Source organism: Chlorocebus sabaeus, unplaced genomic scaffold (genome assembly GCF_047675955.1).
Source record: "Chlorocebus sabaeus isolate Y175 unplaced genomic scaffold, mChlSab1.0.hap1 unalloc_scaffold_114, whole genome shotgun sequence".
In the NCBI taxonomy this organism is placed as follows: Eukaryota; Metazoa; Chordata; class Mammalia; order Primates; family Cercopithecidae; genus Chlorocebus; species Chlorocebus sabaeus.
Window position 1 is genome coordinate 328,628 of NW_027326902.1, and position 8,459 is coordinate 337,086.

An 8,459-nucleotide genomic window follows, 5' to 3' on the forward strand; every position below is an offset into this window, starting at 1 on the left:
TGCAGGATGGCCTGAAATGAGAGGGCAAGTGATCCTTTAGAGAAATGGTTTCCTTTTATCCAGTCTGAAGCTGATGGGGGTGAGGCTGGAAGTAAGTAAGGCTGGCAGAAGTAAGGCTGGAATGGAGGAGAAACAAATCAGCAGGACTTGGCTGAAATGTGTTGGGTTTGTTCGTTTATTTACTCAGCAGATACACAGGGAGTGCTCACTGTGTGCTTGGCACTGTGGTCAATGAACTGAGTATGCAACAATGAACAGAATACATATGGTCCTTGCTCTGTGCCACTCACAGTTTGGTTCAGGTCCAGAGAGGAAGAGGAGGTGTTCTCAAGGTTCCACTGGTGGAACATTGATGTTCCTCCCCAAACCAGTGACCAGTTAGTGAGGGGTGCAGTCACGTCCGTGGGTCTTCAACAGCATTTTACTGAAATAAAATATCAGAGTGCCTTGGATGTCATAAGGGAAAGAAGAGTTTGCAGAAATTTTGTTTCTGTTATATATATGCAGGTCTGTATTGGATCAGTATGTGCAATATGCTTATTACTGAAGGGCAGGTAAAAAAACAAACAAACAAAAAAAAAAACCTTGTATGGGGCTGAGCGTAGTGGCTCGGGTCTGTAATTCCCGCACTTTGTGAGGCTGAGACAGGACTGCTTAAACCAGGAGTTCAAGACTAGCCTGGGCAACATAGCAGGACCTCATCTCTACAAAAAAATAAAATAAAAATTAACCCAATGTGGTAATGCACACCTGTAGTCCCAGCTACTTGGGAGGCTGAGGCAGGAGGTTCACCTGAGCCCAGGGATCAAGGGTGCAATGAGCCATGATCACACCAGTGCATTTGGCCTGGGCAACAGAGCAAGACCCTGTCTCAAAAAAAAAAAAAATCTAAAAAAGAATGGTTAAGTCAAGCATGGTGCTGCATGCCTATAGTCCCAGCTACTCTGCAGGCTGAGGCAGGAGGATCACTTGAGCCCAGGAGTTTGAGGTGGTAGTGGGCAATAATTGTGACTATAGCCACGGCACTTTAGCCTGGGCAACATGACGAAACCCGGTCTCTACAAAAACTAAAGAAATTAGCCTGGAGTGGTGGTGCATGCCTGTGTTCCCAGCTATTCCAGAGGCTGAAGTGGGAGGATTGCTTGAGCCCAGGAGGTGGAGATTGCCGTGGGCTGAAATCTTGCCACTGCAGGGGGCTACAGGAGTCTAAAAGGGAGGGGACACAATTTCCCCAAATCTCCAACGTTGGGGAGTTCTGCCTACACTCCTTGCCCCAGGATGCCCCCAGCACCAAGGCCAAGGGGGCGTCAGCCCTCAGCACTGGGGTGGAACATTTATACACAGAACCAGGCCACAGAAGGCATACACAGAGCCCATGAACACCGGCCCCCATCTCCACCCTCTGTTCTCTGGGACTGCAAGTCCAGGCCTGACCTGGTTCTGTCCCTACCTGGAGGGACAGAAGACAGAAGGAGACAATCCCTGAGAAGCCTTTCCCGAAGGCCTCATTCCCCCTCAGCCCTCACTTTGTAAGATCTCTCAGCCCGCACTTTGGGAGGCCAAGGCGGGCAGATCACGACGTCAGGAGATCGAGACCATCCTGGCTAACACGGTGAAACCCCGTCTCCACTAAAAATACAAAAAAATTAGCCGGGCGTGGTGGCGGCGCCTGTGGTCCCAGCTACTCGGGAGGCTGAGGCAGGAGAATGGCGGGAACCCGGGAGGCGGAGCTTGCAGTGAGCTGAGATCGCGCCCCTGCACTCCAGCCTGGGCGACAGAGTGAGACTCCGTCTCAAAAAAAAAAAAAAAGAACAGAGCTAGGAATACCGTTTCCAGGGCCTAACAAACAAGCATAGCTGGAAGACAGAGACAGATTTCGAGAGGTCCTTATTCACCTCTACTTCCAGGGGTTCTATGAGGAAAACAGATTTTTCCCAAAATGGGATTTGTGGTGCCTTTTCTGTTTTTCCAAGGAGTCCCAGGCCACGAGAAGTTATTTTAGGGTCTTTTATATATGCACCAGGAGTGGTAAGAAAGAGTGGAGAAAAGTAATTTAGTTGACTGAGGAAAAACCTTTTCTAGGAAAACAAGATTTATGAAGAGAAAAACGTAAAGGCCTTTTGAGTATTCTTATAGCTTGGATATTTAATTTTAATTAAGCTGAGAGTTCTTTTTTGCTGAGCGTGAGGGCGGAGGTTAGAATTATATAAATGTTATGCCAAGTTAAATTGAAGGATTGGGTTATGTGCAGGAATTCCCTGCAATAGTGGGAGGGATTTCTGGGAACATCCCAGACACTGTTTGATTTGCAACAAATCAGACCCGGAGAAGGGGACGTGAACATGAGCGATTCCTGAAAGCCCAGCCACTTCCTGGAGAGGGAGAATGGCAGAGGAGGTCTGACCGGTTGGAGTAGGTTTTGAACTGGTGGAGAAGGCGGGGGGTGGGCGGGGCTTGAGGTAGAAGAAAACCTGAATATAGGGAAACTTTTGCCATTTGCCGTTTCTGGTGATAAAATCGTCAAGGTTCCCGAGAATTTGAAAGGTAAAGGTTCTGTGTGGGCCACTGGCTGTTATTATCCAGTGTGTATTGGGACCAGGATGTTTTGCAACATAACATTAAACGCTTTAGCTTTAGGCTCCCCAGTAAGCCAAGTTTGATGAGGTTGTGAAGACACAGTTCAGTGGGGAGCACGCAGGAATGTGGGGTTGTTTGGCACCCATGTGGACTGGTGAGAGGAAGCCAGGGGTGTCTGTTTGGTTCTAGGCGTTCCCAGACAAAAGACAGAGACCCAGAGTCCTCTTTCTGAGAAGGAACTGGGCGTCCCCAAGACTTTCTCCAGCTTAGTCCCATGGGTCCCCCGAGGACCGGGACAGCAGGCTGGACTTTCTCTGGTACTGGGAGAAAGTCAGGGGAAGGCAGATTTTACCCCTCAGCTGAATTAGTGTCCAGCATTGGATGTTCCAGTTGCAGTCGGCAAAGGGCCTTCCAGACTGGAGCTGCGCGAGGAAGAGAGAGACAGAGAGAGAAGAGAAGGGAAGAGGGAGCAAGGGTTGGAGAGCAAAGTATCAGTTGCGAGGGGTTGGAGGTGGATTCCAAGCCCTGAGGGTTTTGAGAGTCCACAGGGGAGGAGCCCTGGCCACAGTCTCACAGTTCCCTTCGGGGAGGTTTTCTCCTCATGCAAATTGCTTGAAAGGTGAAGGGAGAGGCTGGGAGAGCTGGGCCTGGTGGCGGGTGGGCCTAAGGCGGCGTGGCAGCGGCCAGGTGGCAACAGGACACCTGCCAATCGCATCTTTTCCCCCGTCTCACCTCTGCAGAGGGAGCACTATGTCTGTGGAAGAACTGGGTGCAGCCTCTGTGGAGGAGCAGAAAGAAATGGAAGATAAAGTGACTAGTCCAGAGAAAGCTGAAGAAGCAAAATTAAGAGCAAGATATCTTCACCTGGGACAAAGGCCTGGAGGTTCAGATTTCTTAAGGAAACGATTGCAGAAAGGGCAAAAATATTTTGATTCTGGGAATTACACATGGCTAAAGCAAAAATGAAAAGCAAGCAACTTCCTACTGCAGCTCCGGAGAAGACGGAGGTCACTGGTGACCACATTCCTACCCCACAGGACCTTCCTCAGTGGAAACCATCCCCTGTTGCTACCAAGCTGGCCGGCTGATTAAAAGAGCTGAACTGCATGAATCTGCTAATTCCCATGATTTCTCCTTAAAATATGTTACTTATCTACTTTTTATTTTCTTTCATTCGCTCAGTCATTGGAGACTGACAGCTTTGCAGGTAGCAGTAGTGTGTGCTGCTATTGTGGAATATACTTGTGTAGCGTTTTTGATTCGTTTAACAGTGCACTGGAGAAGAGGACATGTTAGAGCAACATTAGTAAACTACTTGAAAATAACTGTTTGTATTACCTAACTCCAAGTGTAGTACTGGTTCTAACAAGTAACAAGCAGTTTTAAAATTTTAATGTTTTGGCTTTCATTACTTCATCTTAATTACAGCTTTGTATGTTACTCTTATTTAGTATAATCTCTATTGTATTGATTTCTTCTGTATTTACCTTAAACAGAAGTTTAGGACTACAAGTTAGAAGAAAGGTCACATATTTCAAACATAAGATTTGTGTTTGTCTCTGCTTGAACTTGAATGGCCTTAAACCTGTTTCAGCTTTAACAGTAGAATTTTACTTGGGCAATATTTGCCCCTTCTGGTGTAACTTATGTGTTTCTAGTGCTTAGCAGCTGCTGTTGAAGCTAATATTCTTATTCAGTTCTATAGAGTCAGAATACGTTTTGTTGTTGAAGATGTGAATGAAGTATGCATGTGCATTGACTGCTGAATTCACTTCTGTGCCATTTTTGTAAGTACAATAGTTTTGCACAACCTCTCACAAATGTCTGTATTTATTTCACATATTTAAAAAGTAGATAATGTGCCAACCAGAAGCTCAAGAGTTCCTACACAAAACTCTGTAAGTCTTTATAGCTTTCATATCATAAGAGTAGTTTACAATCTCGGGCTTATAGAATACCAAACTGAAATCTTAGTTCAATCCGTCATAGACTTAAGCTTTTCATTTGTTACTAATATCCACGACATTCAGTGGTCTTGTGCATATACGATGTGTTGCTTAGGAATAGCTTTTGTCCTATGTAGAACCTTTCATTTTGATTTTTATGAAAGTTACAATTCATATAATTTATATGAAATTTTTAAATGTAGAAACTTTTTACTTCCACACTCAACTTTGGAGACATTAGAGTAAAAGGCTTCAATACTCTGCATTCCATGCCCCCGCCACCTGCTTTTCTTCCCTTTTGTTCTTCGGCTCAAATGGTATTGGGTTGTTTGTTCTATACAGAAACCTATATCCTTACTCTTTTATATAACACAGTAATGATGTTTTCCTTCTAATTTCTCAGTTGTTAATCTCTCTGTCTCTCTCTCTCTTTTTTTTTTTTTTTTTGAGATTAGGGTCTTGCTCTGTCACCTGAGCTCTAGTGCAGTAGTGCAATCATGGCTCACTGCAACCTTACTCCTAGGCTCAAGTTAACTGTTCTTAATCCTTTATTATTACTAATATTATACAATTGTTTAAATAAAAGGAACTTTATGATGAAACAGCACAGAATGCTGGCTCAAGAACCTATGTCAAGATGAGCTGAATTTTGGTAAATTATTTTAGGAATTATGACAAGCTAATAGAATTGGGCTTGTGACAATGAGAGGAATTTACATGACGGGTAAAACTTACTCATATTAAAATTGTTTAGATATTTGCTTCTATAGGTGTCCACTTTAATAAAATACCAATTTAGTTTTACTTGTGGCTTATCTAGTTAGTAAGAACTTTAACGGACTTTATTGGGACAAGTGTACCGTTCTTGTAGGAGGTCCTATCACAAGCAGTTGTAATGCCATGCCATGATACTCAGGATCAGAAGCTTGAGATGTTACTATTTTTCTCTTCACCTCTGACTTGCAGAGAGCCTCCGCTTTTTGGATCCAGGCATCTTTTCTGAATCCTGTTCCCATTAGTATACCTGCTCTCCTATGATCCCAAATCGCAGTCAATGGTGCCTCGAACACAGCACCTTCAGGTAAAGGCTGCCTAGTGCTCCGGGGAAAGCTGGCTGATTATCTCCCTGCTCTACTCACCCTAAAAGGCAGAAAAGCAACATAGTCACTCCTGTGCTCATTTGTAATTGTAAAGATCAGTTATATATAGATTTGTAATGAGAGCAAGTATATACTCATTATAGGATCAATTTAAGAAGTTTAAAATATCCCGAAGTAGAATTTCTATATCTAGTCTTCTGTCTTTGTTTTTGTTTTTTTTCATGAATATTTGCAAGTGATTACCCTTAACTTCACACATGACAGATTAATCTGGAAGATCAGAGAGGCCACGTTATTCCTGATCGTGACAGAATTGCTCCTGTGGTTTGGGACAAGTAACAAAACATCTGCGTGAGTTTTGTTTGTAAAATACGCTATTAATATTTGACCTACCTCAAAACGTGTTGAGGATCTGTGAAATACTAAGTGCCCAAAATAAAATATTGCTGATTGTCTTTTTACTAAAAGTAAACTTTCTCATTAAGCCAACCTGCCTTCCGTAAGTCACAGTGCTTAAATCTCAGGATTTTTCATTAGGAGAGACCTGTCGTTAAGGATTTGCAGGTATAATTGCTTAGCCTCCATCACTGGTGATTGGGATAGAGGTTTTACATTTTTCTGTTTTCCATCCTGCCTCAAAGCTCAGTTTATTGGAGACATTTGTAAGCTATTGGATCATCACTTGAATCAAGATTTCGACTAGTGAGTTTAATTGTCCATTTCTTATGATTTCAAAGCTATAGTCTGAGAAATGGCTAATTTTAATAACTGTCCTATCATAAATTAATGTTGGGATAAACTGAAGTTGGAGATAAATACTTCATGAAAACTAACTAAAGTCTGACACAAATTACCTGTTTTATGTCCAATAGCTACTACGTTTGATATAACAGTTTTGAGAAATATTTCATTCTTGAAGGCAACATCTGACATGGTTCTCAGCAAGTTGGAATAGTAAGGATTGTTGGGTTGTTTTGATGAGTGGAAGCAGCACGTTTGTAGCATACAAGTTATTTAATAATCTTGTGCTGTTGACCTAAAAGTATGTCTTAACTCTTCATCAAGGCAAGCCTGGTGAAGCCTTTACTTGTTACTACTTCAACAGTTGGAATTAGTTGCTCTTTTTACTTGATGAAACAGAAGTCTACCTCTGAATATTTATGGATACTTTTTACAAAATCAGGCTTGTGTTCTTAATCCAAATTAGTAAAGTTTTATGGAAGCTGAAATATAATACAGTAGTCTCCCCTTATCTGCAGGAGATACATTCCAACACCCCTAGTGGATGCCTGAAACCTCAGATAGTACCAAACCCTTTACAGACGATGTTTTTTCAATCTGACAACCAAGGCAGCTACTAAGCGACTGAGGGGCAGGTTGTACACAACCTGTGTGGACAAGCAGGACAAAGGGATGATGCACACCCCGGGCAGGACAGAGCAGGAGGATCATGAGATTTCATCACTCCATGGCTTGTAATTTATTTTATTTTATTATTATTATTATTATTATTATTTTTGAGATGTAATCTCACTCTATCACCCAGGCTGGAGTACAGTGGTGCGACCTTGGCTCACTGCAGCCTCTGCCTTCTGGGTTCAAGCAATTCTCCTGCTTTGGTCTCCGAGGTAGCTGGGAATGCAGGCGCCCACCACCATGCCCAGCTAATTTTTGTATTTTTAGTAGAGACAGGGTTTCACCATGTTGGCCAGGCTGGTCTTGAGCTCGTGACCTCAGGTGATCCATCCATCTTCCTCGGCCTCCCAAGGTGCTGAGATTACAGGCAGGAGCCACCGTGCCCAGCCGGCTTGTGATTTAAAACATGAATTGTTTATTTCTGGAATTTTCCACATAATACGTTTGGACCAAGGTTGCCTCGGGTAACAAACTATGGAAAGTGAAATTGCAGATAAAGGGGGTTACTGCTCCTGTGCTCTAAAATTGGCGTTTGGGTGATCGGGAGCAGGTAGCCAATGGGAAGAGCACTTCTGAGTGATAACGAAAGCAGTTTCTTTGGTGGACTTTTCACATTCTCCAATGTTCAAGCATATTTTCTACTTTCCATTTCCTCTTTCACCTCATGTTGCCTCACCATCCCCCATCCCTGCTTATTTCTCAAGCCCATTGATGGCACTCATTAAATTGTGTTTCGGGCTAATGAATCATTGTTCCTTAATATCCTTTTCAACATGCCACAATTTAGAACCCTTTAAAATTTTCTAAAACAATATCCTAGTCTGAGTATTAACTAATTTGAGCCACATTCCCAGCACTAACTCAGCACACACCGCCAGTCTTCCCCAATATCTCCTCTCAATTCCCCACCACACTATAAAATTGGCATCAGAAATCTCACTCTCATTGTTCATCTAAGAATAAAAACACGGATTTTAACACTGTTTTACTAGTTTCAGCCTTCTAAGTATGTAGGCCTCTAGGTATTCTGCAGATCACCGGTGGTCTTGATAGTTATTAGTATACATTCATATTATGTTATTTTTCAACCAAATCGCAGTTGGAAAAAAACCTCTTTAATATTATGCCCTTGGATCTTTTACTTCGTTACTAATACTTGTGATGCAATAGGACACTTTGCCTGTACTAAAAGGGCCAAGAGTAAATGCCTTGTTTTGTTGTCGTTGTTGTTAAACATGTCTATAGAGTTGGCAGTTAATGCTGAATTTGTCAAATAGCCCTTCCAAAATTATACTTGTATTTAAAAAATAAATGGATCTACCTAATTTCTATTGATTTAATTTGCAGTTTTGTCTTATTATTATTAAAGTGGCATGTTTTTCAGTGTATTTTTTCTAACGTTGATCTCTTTACATTTCAG

General features: G+C 42.5%; 1 pseudogene; it reads left to right on the plus strand.

The window, feature by feature from the left end:
* The first annotated feature begins 3,225 nt into the window (after nucleotides 1-3,225).
* Nucleotides 3,226-3,769, plus strand: LOC140710974 (cAMP-regulated phosphoprotein 19 pseudogene; annotated as a pseudogene).
* Nucleotides 3,770-8,459: the final 4,690 nt, after the last annotated feature.